The sequence below is a fragment of the Excalfactoria chinensis genome, chromosome 1, assembly GCF_039878825.1.
Source record: "Excalfactoria chinensis isolate bCotChi1 chromosome 1, bCotChi1.hap2, whole genome shotgun sequence".
Lineage (NCBI taxonomy): Eukaryota > Metazoa > Chordata > Aves > Galliformes > Phasianidae > Excalfactoria > Excalfactoria chinensis.
The window spans coordinates 147332306-147347348 of NC_092825.1; the positions used below are offsets into that span (position 1 = coordinate 147332306).

A 15043-nucleotide genomic window follows, 5' to 3' on the forward strand; every position below is an offset into this window, starting at 1 on the left:
CTGAGCTCTCATTATTCACAAATGCCTGTGGCATCTATGAGTTATTAGGGCCTTCTTTTGTGGTTTTAACATGCTTTCCTCCTTCAGTGGACATCTGTATGGCTTGTACTAATGTAAAAATAATCATCTTCTTTTCCTCCCCATAACTAGAAAATTTGCACAAAACATTATCATAGTTCTGTGCATTTACCATGTGAGTTTTTACTTCTTAATCATAGTGAATTCAGTGTTTGGAGGAATTTTCTGTTGTATAATCAAAAACTAGCAGGGCAAACAGTCTATGTTGCTTTAGCTGACCATATAGTAACTATTTTATTGCAATAATAATAATAATTTAAAAAAAAATAGTTCAGTGAACTGAAAAGATGGGATAATCTACTTGGTGATGTTGCCTGGCCCAAAGTATACTAGTTTGTTTAAAAAGTACATTTGGTAAAAATAAATAAATGAATCAGAAACTGAATTCAAGTTCCTTTTGGAATAAAATGATAACAAATGGGGAGGTTTAAACAAAAAAGATAGTAGATATTTACTAAAAACCACAGACAATATGAAAGGATTAAAATGCTTTAATCAGACAGAAAAAAAGGCTTTGGCTACTTGATTAGGGCTGATTTCCACCATCTGCTTATACTTACTGAGGATCTAGCCCTGACTGAACACTAATTTGTGCACTTCCTAGAAATTGAAATCTCTCAGCAAGCAAATTAACAAGAGCAGGGATTCAGCAATAATGGAGCTCCTCGGCTTTTGTTTCCCTCTGACAGATGGACAGGGTGCGCTCAAATTGAATTCAGCTTTAATTGCATTGTGCCATTTAAAATTTTATCTGCTCCACAGATTTTGTTTACAGGTTTCAGGATTCCAAACCTTTGGAAATTTTTTTTTTCAGCCCTGGGTGAAATAAAGAGCACTATAATTCTGTGTGACTAGTAGGTGTTCATTACCACTCTTTGCCCTAAAGGGTGGTGTGCAGAAAAAAGGCAAAGAATTCTATTTTCAAGCCTTAAATTGATGGGTGGAGAAGTACAATTTTTCTCACTGTAAATGCTCTCTTATTGAGTACCTCTTCATAAATAGAAATATTTTTAGAAGGTAGGCCAAAAAGTACGGTGTGTTAGAGATGCTTTCATTTTCTGCTTTTATTAAGGCATCACAAACTTTAGCTAGTTGTGAAGTCTATTGTCTAGAGTTGACAACTTCTTGTGTTGTAAAGATAAGTTTTTACCAATAAATAATAATAATGTAAAATTATTTTCTGCTTTTTTTCTGTTTGAAAATTGGTAAGATTGAACAGCCTAACGAGAAACTTTTCCTTTTGAGAGAGATCTGAAATATTGCTAAACAATTTAAGGCCTTGGAGGCATTGGAACAAGTTTCTCACAAATGTGGTGGATGCCCCATTACTGGAGACAGACACTCAGGCTGGTTGGGCCTCTGAGCCACCCAGTCAAGCTGTAGGTGTTCCCGTTCATTTCAGGGTAGTTGGACTAGGTGGCCTTTAACGGTCCCTTCCAACTCATAGTATTCCATGATTCTGTTATTCTACTTGAGTTTCAAACTTCTTTATGATGACAGCATTGGAGATGCTTTTGTTACAAGACTGCTTGTCAGTCTGTGAGGTCTTCTGTGTAAATCACTGGCTTGGCTGATATTGAACTGTGATACTTCTAATGATGAAACGAAGACCTCAGAATTTGAATCTACCATTATAGTTGATTTCTGTTTATTCTTCAGCAAAGACTTAACAACTGTGCATTGCTACCAGAAGTATGAGTTCCATACTGTGACACACTTTGTGTCACTGTTCTTTCTATTTTGTTATCTGCAGTTAGGATTTCTGAGTAATGGGATACAGTGAAAACTCATGTTCCTTCTTTTTACAGAAGTACAAGAGAGTTTCTTGTACATACAAGCTGGTCATTCTAGAAATAAGTTCTGAGCAATGAGAATCATCACAGTTCCCACATGAACGAGTGGGGGCTGTGATATGAAAAATGTGTTTTATGAGGTAAATTTCATGGACTTGGACAAAATTTTCAAAATTTGAGAGAGATCTAGTAGTTTTCTTGTCATTGCAAAATAAACTTATTTATCTTCTCTCTTTTTCCCCTTCTCCTTTTCTCTCCCTGGCTTTAAATTAACAGAAGATAACAAGAATAGTATTTCTTTGTAAATTAGTTATTTACATTTATGGATGATTACCATGTGTTTAAACAGATTCCAATAAGAAAAGAATGTCATCCCTCAGCACCTCCTTCCATTCCCTCTGTGCCTCAAAGAAACAAGAAAAGAAAGAAAAAGTGTCAGTAAAGGCAGGAGGGAAAAACTTGTTCTTTACAGCCTCGTATCCCATATCTCATATCTTATATCTCATGTTTCATGTTAGACTTCCTTCCATTAGCTTGTAAGGTCACATGAGAGGAAAGGCAGTATTGATACAGATTCCTGTCCAGTGCTGCTTGATTTGGTTACAGTTATTTAGGGTTACCAATTCCTTGGAGCAGATCTTTGTGAGGATTTTTGAAGAGTGGCTATACCTGGAGCCCTTGATGCATGTACGGCGCTTCAGATAGTTTCTTTCAGGCACAAGACATTATTGAGAGTCTCAGAGAGATCTGTTAAGGAATTGCCCTGTGAAATTTAAACGTGAAACCCTACTAACTTCAGTGAGGTCAAGGTTCTGTCCATGGACTGACTGCAAACATCTATGCTATTTTTGGTGATACAAAGGTAGAGTGAGTAATAAGTACTGGACATTTCTGTCTAGAGACATTTATAAAGGGTTAAGTCATAATTTTAATATATTTTTTCCTGTCTTTCATGTTTTGCGTTAATAAAATCTTGAGAAATGTTCTCAGGAATCAACGTCCTTATCTGAGTTTGGCCTACAATGAAGTTTTCAAGACAGCTTATTCTACTGGTGCAGTTTGAGTGCTTAGCAAATGTAGTAATGGAACATTATTTTTCATCTTTCATTAATATTTTATACTACCGTAGCACTAAAGAGCACTAGCCAGGTACTGCAAGTATATTATTTGGTAGTACAAGATAGACTGTTGCTCTTCTGAGGAAACAGCTGAAATAATACAAAAGAATAGAAATGGATTTTGAGCCTCGAAGGTATTAAACCTTAGCAGAGATGCCTTCTTTGCATATTTTTTTATGAGCTCCTTGGTGTCCGTATGAATTCTCTCCATTCTGTTGTCTTTAGCAGTAAAAACGCAGGTAGGTAAAGGTGGTAAAATATGGCTGAGGCCTTAGGGTGCCTCGGAGTGCTATGTGTTGTACTGTATTTGGAAGCTTCTTTTGCCAAATTTAGGAATGAAGGAGTTAATTGGAATTTTGCCATTGTCATCAGTGGGAACAGGATCATGCCTATTCTGCCTTAATCAGTTATGATGAGAGAGATTTATAGGTAGGAAGTATATACATGACAGTTTCCAGCTCAGTGAGTTTACACTTGCTGCTATGAGATTTTTGGCTAATTCCCTGGAGTCCTCCCATCACATTTCTTCTCTTAGGTCAGCTGTGTTAGATTCTGTGCGATTTTAAGTAGGAGGACTAAATACCCCCTACGGTTGCTTAATTGTTCTTAAAACAAGACGGATTTCATTTGCCAGCTTGAGTTTCTGAAGGGAACCATGGACTGTTAGTATTGATGTTGGAATCTATTATTGCTAGGGACTAATATATTATTAGTTTTTTTGAGACAATGTCTTAGACCTTTCTCATTTTACACAGTTTCAGTCCACATGCTGGTCTGATTTATGTCCTATCTCTATACATGAAGCAGCTGAGATTTCATATGAGTAGTTCAGTTCGGTAGTTCAGTAGTTGGGTTTTAGAATCACACATACACAAATCCAAAAAAAAAAAACCAAAACAAACAAACCACATGATGATGAAGTTTAAGAGGAATTGAAGCCATTTAACATATATTAGATGCTCTCGTAGACCACCACTTTTCTTGAGGTCTTCAGACTGTGCCTGGGATCCCGATCCCTTAAACTCAGACTGTATATTTCTAAATGTGCTATGAACTGGATGTCTATAAAGACTGAATTTAACTGAGCTTTCTTGCCCTCTCACAACTGGAATGAACCAACACACATACATTCAAGAGACTAGTAGAAGCAAAATAACAAGGTATCTACAAGATAAGGAATGTAAAGGGCTAGTTCCTTCTTTAGAGAAGCCCTCAGTTCAACAGCTTTCATATTTATATTGAAATTCTTTCTAAATCACCTCAAGTTTTGAGTCACGTGGCTTGATAGGTTCTTAAATGTATTTCTTTTCTTTTCAAGATGAATACCACAGTGTCTGTAAGAAACTTGGCTTTATTAAAAATGTTCCTGACATTAAGGTAGTTTTGGAAGTCTTTCATTTTCTCATGTTATGGGCTTTTTTTTTTTTTTTGTTTTGTTTTGTTTTGTTTTTGTTTTTTCTGTCCTAGACAGGAAAGCAAAGGAAGTATTGTCTCAATCCGTTTAGGTGATTAGGAAATTATAATTAAGAGCAACTGTGCCTTGTATGCTGGCATTTTTTTCTATCCCTCTACTGAAAAGGCTGATTACACTGAATTAAAGCTTCTTGATGGTTGATGGTTGTGTTTGTGCACAGAAAATAGCACCCTAAGCCCACCCCCCAAAACAAAACATACTTTTTTCTTTCTTAGCAATGATGTATTATGGTTCTTTTTTCTCCCATGGATTTTCATGTCTTGAAATAAAAGTCAGTATTGTTAATGTCACTCTTTTTAACCACAAACATCTGCTTTTATCACGTTGTTAGTCTTGGTCACTTGTAGTTAATTAAGATTTCAGACACAGAGTTGCCAATCAACATACTAAATGTACCTCTCTCTTCTGTTTTCACAAGCAGGCACCAGGAGATTCAACACAGTGGTTGATAGCTGGTATGTGATATCTGTCTCCTGGTTTATAGCCTGGTACAATAATGTCATTGCCCCATGTGGCAAATGGTGTAAGCTATTGTAAAACTGTTTGTCTATGTGATTAAGACATTGCAGCAGTGTGCAGCACCAGCCAATTACTTTTTTAATTTAATTATAGCAGAAAAAAGAGAATAGCATAATAGAAATTCTTGTCATAGGGAATATGTAAAATGTAAATTGAAGAGCCATGAAAATTTCATGCATTGGCAGGCTGATTTGTTCTTATTTTCAACTTGTTATGAAGACTGAGTTTCTTAAATGCAATAAAACAAGACATAGCAGTGTTTAGTAATTACTTAGTTCTACATCAAAATAATTATATACAGTATGTGTTTGCAATCCACTCTGCTGTATATGAATGTAAAAATGAACACTTGAGGGCCCATATCAATTTTGTCTTTTAGACAGTGTAAATAAAGCTGAATCTTCAACTTTCAAATTAAAACTGATAACCTTGGGCAATCAGGGCTTTTATAAAGAAGGGGAAAAAAACTTTAGCTTGTCTCAGAACAGGTTGTGTCTCTGGAATGCTTCTGGGACTAAAGAGATCAATTAAGTGTGTATAAACAAACAGTTGGAAAAAAGCTACTAAAACAACAGAGGAGAAAGCTCTCTATTGGGCTCCAGGGGCCTGGGGGAGCGAAGTTTCATTAACTGGATCTGAAGTCCTATGGCCTTCTATAAACAGGCATTAATTAAAGAATGTAAAAAATAAAGTTTCAGACCTTGCAATATGTTAATGATCATATGATTCAGGGCCTGGGAAGGAGAGGAGCAGCAGAGGTCATAAAATAAGCATGAAGCATTTAATATGAGTGCTTGGCAGGGATTTCTGCAAATTAGTTGGTTATTTGCTGGTCCAAAGCAAATTAAGGTGATTTTGCTTCACTTGCTAATTTTTTATGTGCATGCTTGGCAAAATGTTTTTCACAAATGGATGAAGGTTATTGTTAATGGCATAATGAGAAATATTAACATATTTAAATAAACCAGTGCATTCTGACATAGGCCACAGGCACACACTTTTACACATGTTTTTAAATATATCTTATTCTGTAGCACAGCAAGAGCTTTTTGGATAAAGTTCCTAAAAGAGCTTATGTTATTTGTAGTAACGTGTTTATACATCATATAATTTAAATCCACCTAACACCCCAAACTTCATGTAAAAGGACGTTATCCTTCAGAAACATTAAAAGAAGACTTGCAAATTAAAACTAATATGTTAGGCAGGTTGTTCTTTTTTTTTTTTTTTTTTTTTTTTTTTTTTTTTAATATGTTTAAGAATATAATCATTTAGCTATTTTTTTAAATTTTTTAATCACTGCATGTCATGTTTTCATTTTATATCATGTTCAGTTTTTGAATGCCTTAATTTCATTATTATTTGTAGGAAATTCAAGATCTTTGAACATGTGTAATCATAAGTGTTTCTGTGTGTCTATTTGTTCCTATCCACTCAGTTGTAAAATCAAATGAGAGCCAAACTTAGTATGTTTCTTTTTTTTATGTTGTAAATGAAATGAAAGTGTTGGGTGTTTGCTTTTACCAGCAGTTACTGTCAGGAAGATGAAGCTAATGACAAATTCTAACTCTACCTTGTCCAAGTAGCACATTTCTTTGTCGCTTACTTGTATTCTTACATTTCATCTATTCAGTCATACGTGCTACTGGTTTCTTTTCTGTGGTATCTTATTACTCCCTTTAGTAGCATATATATATATATTATTTTCATGCCTGATAGTTTAAGGAAAGAAAGTAAGTGAGAAACTACTCAACATTTAGATTGAACAAGTTCTGTTTCTTTAAGTTCTCTGAAGTTAGAAGGTAGATGTGGCAACAGTACATAGTAGAGGGAAGTAGTATGAGTAGGAAGCTACTATTGACATTGTTCTGTTGCAGCAATTTTAGATGGACAAATTGCAGTTGAGAAAATTTCATGACTCGGTAAAATGAGCAATGATGACATCTGTGGATGCAGGTCTGTTCATATCTTTGCAGAGCCTTTAGGGAAATAAATATCTCGGAACATTCGGTGAAGTGAAGCTCACTCAATAAATCAACCTGACACAATAACACTTCTGGCACATGAGCTCTACTTCTCCTCAGCACCACCTACCCCTCTGTGTTCCTGTGCTACCAAATGGTGTCTCCCCACAGGCCTCTAAATCAAATCAGAGCACACAAATACAGTGAGAATTTATTGGGAATTGGTTTTGTTCGGCAAAAACATTACTTATTAGATGAACTGAAATGATAAATTTTGACCCTTTAAGCACTGAGTAAATTCAGACACCTTTCTTAAGTATGAATTGGTAGATAAAGTTTAGGCTAACTTGCAGAAGGTAAATATCTGCGAAGAGAAGTTTACAGCCTGGTTTGTCAAAATGGATGTGTTAGTTCCCCAGTTAGTTCGCTTTTGAACTTTTTAATTAGTATCTCTATTTATGAAGTAAAATTAGGATGTATTAAATGATAGCAATAGGAATACTAAATGTGTCACCCTGTTGCACTGTGGAAGTAGAACGCTCTAGAAGGGATGTATCAACTATTTCATGGTTAGATGCTGTTCTTAAAACATTCAAATATATTATTACTATGAACTCAATCTCATGTATGTAAAACAGTATATTAAATGCATTGATTAGAGTTTTTGGAAGCAAGAGGAAAAGAAGAAGGTTTCAAGGCTTTTTCTCTGTTTTCCAGATTTGGAACAGAAACATTTAGAATGACCTAAGAGTCCTTGGGTTAAGTAAAACTAAATCAGGCTCAGTAAATAATTTTGTAGAAATGTATCCCTTGGCTGGAAAAAAAACAAACCAAACCAAAACAAAACACAAATACTGTAGGATTTCAAATCTCAGTTTTGTTTTGGAAATAAAAGAGTGCTATTAAAAATTACAGATGTTTTCTGTAGAAGTTGAAAAGTGGTATTTTCATGAGCTCAAAAATTAAACTTCCTTTTCATTAATATACAGCTATATGTGTGTGCATGAAATTATGTAACTGCTATATATGCACAAATACATAAAGCAGGGAGATTACTTTGCCATTCAGAGGTTTTTCAACATAAAACATTTTTATTGCACTAACTTCTGTTGTTAAACTCTAAGTGATTTAGGTATACTTAAGTTCAAAAGAGATATTACCTGGAATGGCAGGGACTGTGTGTAGACAGGGCCTTATTGTGCTGCTGTTTTGCCCTCCATCAAAAAAATAAAAAAATAAAAAAATCTAATATCCTTTTACTTGATTATCTAATTAATAAGATTTCTTTCTAATTAGGTTGAAATTGTAACATTTCACAAACGTCCCCTTACTAAGCAAGACACTTCTTAGAATACCTACACTCTGGGGAGCATGAGATATCTGTTCTTGAGGGAACTGTGGTAAACTTAGATTGTAAAACTGGAACATCTGATGGATTTCTGATTGAAATACCAAATACTACTTTAATTTATTTTACTTCAAATCTGGCAGTAATCATTGCTAACACTAGTTTATCTCCTGTCAACTTAAGAAAATACAGAGAAAGTGTGAATCTATTTATTTTTTTCATTTTAAATTTTATTTTGAAGTCAGGAGAGTGAGCTAATGGATTTACTCTTTGTGTTTTTGCTGGAGATCTTAAGTTCTGATATCTCATCTGTTTATACAGAGCCAGAAGTTGTTTACAGTGTGGGATTTTTGTTTTTTTTTTTTTTCCTTCTACAAATTATGATGTCTGTTGCTTTTCCTTCAAATTTCCTTTCTCTTTACATTAAAAAAATAAATTAATTAATTTAAAAAATCTTTCATTTCAACACTCTTCCGGCATAGCACCAAAGTCTTCCGTTCATCATTTGTCCAGCTTTAAATGTGTCTGAGCTGTGTAACCTGCTGAGTAGAATGTAGTTGTACTGTTTATCCTGTTGCAGATTGTTTCTATATCTGGAGAAGAAGTATAGCGATACCAAGGCTTGGCTGGCCCAGACAGTTTTGTTACTTCAGGACAATTTTGAAAGCCTCCATTCTGCTGTGTGGCAGGAATGCCTTTGTGTTGGTTTCAAGGTGACAAAACAATCTGGAGTTTTACTTTGGGAACCACTGTTCCTTTGTCATTGTGAATTCCTACATCTGACTGAGATTGTGTTTAATCTTGAGTGTGCTCTAACTTTGGTGTGAAGTTGAAGTAGTTATCTTGCACTGTCATGTAGATATATTATTGAGAAATACTAACCCAATCAGTAGAGTTTTAATAAAACATTGGTAAGTAATAGTAGAAATTCTGTCTGTAACCAGTACAGTTACACTTGTTTGCGTAAACCAGACTTACACTCATGAATGAATATTTGTCTTGAGATTTGTTTCACTGTCAGTTTTTCCCTTTTGCCATGAAATAGATAAGAGACGTACTATTTGACAAAGTACAGTTATGTAGGCTCAGACTGTGAAGCTAGACTGTTTTTGTTGTGCATGTTTGCATACTCAGCATCACTGGTTCTCCAACTCCTTACAGGAGCAAGGCCTGCACTTTAGTCCACTGTGTGTAGTTCTCTGGGGCCATGTTTTCTGAAGAATAGAGTTCATTATGTCAAATCACGTGGAAGATTATTTAAAAATCCTTGTCAACTGTGAGACCACAGTAACATTTATAGACATCTGTGTTAAAGTACAGATAGGTGATCCGATCAAACTCTTCAGAGTATAAAATTGCAATGATTAGGATTGTAGGAGGAGTGTTTCTTACACATGGTCCTACCCAGCTGACTGCGCCCTTGTTTGTTTCCTTCTTTTCCATGTTCGAAATACATGATTGTGCTTCACCTTCATGCTTCATAAATTATTTTACTGTGTTGGTCATTCAGCCAAACTTCCTATTGAGACAACTTTGGCTTTTAAAGTTCAGTTAAAATTTCATTGCTTATAAATGTTTACTACGTTTTCTTTGCTGAATCTCTCATGGTTACAGAAAGCAAGTAGATTTGGGGGGAGGTGAAAAAAAAAATGGTAGAGCAGGAATTTTCTACGTAATCATGAAACTGTCCTTTCATTCTGTCTCATCTTCAGAATTCCAGAGAGTGCCCTGTTAACATTTTCTTATCTGGGATACTAAACTTGGCCAGCCACCTCTTGTTCTGAGAGGGGTCTTAACTATGGAATAAAACTATCTTTAGAAATGACTAAAAGGTATAGCCTCAACAAGGAGCTTCATTTGTTTTTCTTTCTCACTGTTTAAAAAAAAAAAAAAAAAGAAAAAAAAAAAAAAGGTCTGTTTCAAATCCTATTTGTCCCTTATCTCTGTTTGTTCAGTTGTTTTTAATATCACGTACTGAAAGAATTTCAATAGCTGTTTCACCATGAAGTCATTTGTTATCCTTCAGCAGGCCTTTGCCTGCTGAATTGTAAAGCAGCCTCGACTATTTGCATCCTCCAGATGGAGCAGCATATAAACACTCCCAGATATTTCTGGTAAGTATGAAAAAAATATCTTATTTGTCCTTTCTGTGAATAAATAAGAGAATGTCAAATTTTATAGACTAATAAATTTGTATGCCAGCACTGACATTGAATCTCTCATGGCCTGCAATGTCACAGACCCTGAGAAACACAATTTTTTTTATTTTCAAATGTACACTAAGTCAAATAGAAGCTCAATAAAAAGCCAGGGAATTTGATTGCATTGTTTATGTCTGCCCAGTAGTCTAATTCAGTCGCAATTTGCTATGAGGAAATACAATTTACATTTTTCCAAGGCTTATTGCATAAGCAATCACTCACATATACATGCATGAGTGTATGTCAAGGAGAACTCAAATAATGGGTTAAAGTGTCATTTAATAGTATATTCTAATGTCTGTTTTTATAACAAGCAGAAATCTTTGCTCTATTACAATGAGTCCTCCTACCTACAGAAAATTAATTTGAATCTCATCATTATTAATATTTTTTATCCTTCTCATTTACAACATATCCTAAATCTCAATTGCTTGGTGATACAAATGTCTACACCAGGTATCACCACATGCAGCAGTTCCAGATGTTACTGTAAGTCTACGTTTTACATTTTCTTTTAGTTCCTAAAATTAATCGCAGTGAGAATTTTAATTTATGTATCTCTAATTTTAAACAGAACACACAATAGAATAACTTACAATGCTCATACTCATCTAAATAATGAAGTCTGACAGTATCCTCTGTGGCTGAGTAATAGGCTTTTTGTATTTGCTAGTTTTCATAGTTTGTTTTTTCTGTTCCTTTCTAATTTAGATCCAGAGATCTTGAAACAATAAAAATATATGTAGGAAATAAAAGTTGATGAATATAGAAAGTGTTAGGGGTTGAATTTAATTCACTGTATTTACACATGATAAAATACTCCTTGATTAAATGCCGGCTGATGATTTTCTGAACTGTTTGATTTTTCAAAACAAATTTATAATAAGTCATATGCAATATTTATCCTGTTCCATTAGTGCAGTTAAACAGAAATTAGTGCAATTCACTTGAGTTTTCTAGCAGCAATCTAATTCCTTGAAAATTAACTTAGTAGGTTTTTGCCTGGCTGAAGTGAAATATTTAAAATAAATATTTAAGCATTTCTTGAAACAGTGCTTAGTAGCAACAGCTTATCAGAGGACGTGGAGGGGACACTGTTATGTGCTACATTTTCTCTAATCACTGCTGCACAGATTTTTTCACTCAGGACTTGGTACTGCTATATTTCTGGAAAAAGTTGCAGAAGGTATGCAATGTATTGTACATATGTATTAATAAGGCTTTTTACATATACACAATTCATTTTTCTTAGATACTTGTAGCTGGTTTTCAATTATCTAGGGTGTGTGTGTGTGTGTGTGTGTGTGTGTGTCTGTGAACTCATGTAAAGAGAAAGCAAATAAACTGTATGTTAAAAGATGAAGTATTGCCTGCCTTAAAGGGCTTTCACATAAAACAGATTGAAGCCCTACAGATGTCGCAAGTCGTTTTGCAGATAAAACACCCCTTTACTTAAATAGTTTTTCCAAAGCAACAACTGTAGTATTTGCATTATGATCAGCATAAGATAGCATCATTATTGTTACTTTGATAGCAAGAGAAACATGATGCAGACCATACTGGCCTCCTTTGCTATTACCAGTTTTATTTTTAAACACAGTAATCTTTTCTTTGTAAATAGCCATCTTATTAGTACAAAAGAAAGAGATTGGTGGGAAACAAAACAGAACAAAAGATTGGAATTTGGCATATTTTGCTGTACCAGGGCTCTAGCTGAAAAAAATGGAGCATTTTGAGGATGAGGTTGGGAGAATGAAATTGATTCTGTATTTTGCTTTCCAGTGACACTGGGAAGCATCTAGAGGGAATCTGATTTTAGTGCCTAAAACAGTGTTATCTTCCTGCTTCTGTAAAATGGGCAGCAGATATGGATACAACCTGTGACAGCACAGTTCTTTTGAGTATTACTCTGCTGATTATCACCCAGAATAGTTTGATAGTGGAATTCATCTCCCCAACTTTGGTCATTTAGAAATTAGTCATCTAGTCTCCACTAGTCATCTGGACTCTAAGGACTCTGTCTTAAATGGGGAGGGATGCTCCCCAAGGGTGTTTGAAGACAGTTGTGATGAATTGCTCTCTAGGGATACTTCTCTCTGTCTCCTCCATCTCTTTATTTGTTTATTTCTCTTTTTTTGTAGACTGTAAACTTAGTTGATTAGCTTGGACCCAATGCTTAGGATTCTCATGGATTTTGGCCTTTGCATTTGTTGAAAGCTGGCTAAGTGGGCATCCCTCATGGCCAGTTTCATACCTTTCTTTCTTTTTTTTGAATGGAGTCAGAACTGAACAAAAAAAGTGTTGTATTTGTGATATCCAAGAAATATCTTCAGAAATTCTCACAAAAACTTTATCCAAAACTCTTTTAACTTATTTTGTTGTGCATTTGATTCACTTCAGTACTATCACTGAAGCCTCATTTTCCTTTTATTTCTCAGCATGCAAGTTTTCTTTCTCCAGGTCATATTCAATCATTGTTTAATGCATATGGGTTCCAGCAGCATAAGTAAGACTGGTGATGTTTGTCTAAGGGCAGCTTAAAAATGGTCAGGCTGTGCTTCATACTTGTTACAGTTTTCCTGGTTTCTGTATCACTCAAGAAACCTTCAAAATTTGAGAATGGGCTGTATGGGCTGATTCGGAGATAGAGAGGAATTTGGCGTAAATAAAGAATACTACTTTTCTGATTAGTGATTAGCGTCCCTAAAGGAAACGGAAGATTGAATTAACTGAAGATCATGCAGACCTGTATAGAGAGCTGATGCACTGAAACCTGTATAGTAGCTCCATGCGTATCTTGAAACAGTTGTAATTATCCATGCCATCAACACACGTGCATTTATGTAAATGATGATGGAGTGAAGTACAATTAAAGTTATGAACTGAAAGTAGGCCAGAAGACTGTTTTTATTGAGATCAGTAGTTAAATTTCTCCTGACTTCAGTGAGATCAGGAATACTTGCAGTCACATTAAATATTTGAGATAGCAATTATCATATTTTTTGCATTATGTATTTGAACACATAACTGGCTTGCATGTCTTTCCTAGCATCAGTGAACCACGCTCACACTGCTCTGCTAGCTGTACTTAAAGATCTTAGTTTTATGTTTCTGAAAATGTCATCTATTCCTTCAATCACTTGTAAGCCCCCTGTAATCTCTTTTTAATGTAAGCGCTCTGGAGTTTTCCCTTTTGTTTGCTGCCCTTGCATTATTTACTTTGATCTGCTGTGAGAAAATCTGAAAGTGTGTTGTCCTAAATGCTAGCATCTCACCAACAAGATTTGAGGCCTTGTACTTCACATTGAAGAAAAAGGCTCTTGTGTGAAGACGCAGGTTTTGTTTAGTTCTCTGTCCCTGGTGGGAGCCTTAATTGCATTTTCTCTCTCACACAGTGGCTGGCTAAGGAGTGCCTGCCTTCCCTGCTGATGCTGGAGTTTTCAAGCTCTATTACTCTATGACGGAAAAAAATTCCTTAGTCCAAGAAGAAAAGGCTCAGATTAAAAAAAAAAAAAAAGTAAAAAAAAAAAAGTGTTTAAGTATTGTCAGTTTACCATGTGTGGTAAACAGAACAAACAATAGACTTGCTTAACCTTCTTCCCCACCCTCTGAGACTCCTATACAAGTTTTGTATGACCTACTTTATAGAAATCACATCATATTTAGAATGTTAAATATTATGGAAAGTATAATTCCCTAGGGCAAATAAATTAGACTTCTTGGGAAAAGTGGTAAACAGAAAATTATAAATGCTTTGTGTTCTCTTAATGTGTGCCAACCCATTCTAATGCATATTTTATAACCTTTAACTGGAGTTAAAACAAAGTAGAAGTCCCTGATTCGTTTTTAAATTCTATTTCATTTGCAATTGGAAAATCTTTGAGATTTCAGATGTTACAAATAAATATTTAATATCCATGCGCAGCTGTGACAGATTTTTTGATAACATAAGGAAAGCTTTCCAAAAGATTCTCAAGTTGCAGTTAAGGGCTTAGTTTCATTGAATATTGCCTAACATACTGTGTGCTGTGCTGTACAGTGCACTGGACAGGAATACTTAGAATAGTGGAAATAATGAGAAGAATTTTGGACTGTGTCATTTTAACTTGTGTGAATGTGCTGCTGGATAGAAACAAGGTAATATTCAAACAAGCTTATATATTTTTAGTAGTCTTCTGCATTCATGTTTATATGACAGCTTGGTGATTTCTGCACTTTGATCTGTGAATTCATGTCCCACTTAAAAATTCCCTATTTTGGAAGCAGAAAAATCCCATCTTCTTATGCTAGGGAAAAGAGCCCTTCATCTTGATTTTGTTTTCTTCTTTAAATATATTTTCCTCTGAAATTCTGATGTGTTCTTCATTGATCTGCAGTTGCTAATGGTGAAATAATGATGTCATATGTTGGAATTTTTTTCCATTACTGTTCAACTGTAAAATCTTTGTGTAAGCTTTTGCTTCACGTGCCGTATCTTCCTTACCTCAGGGTTAAAGTCTACGGAACTTGAATTCTGGAATGACTAAAATAAATACTTACATTTTTAAT

At 34.9% G+C, this 15043-nt stretch overlaps 1 protein-coding gene across 7 annotated transcripts in view; it reads left to right on the top strand.

The window, feature by feature from the left end:
- DACH1 (dachshund family transcription factor 1) overlaps positions 1-15043 on the top strand; it is a 350269-nt gene that overhangs the window by 56649 nt on the left and 278577 nt on the right. The gene's annotated exons all lie outside the window — the stretch shown is intronic.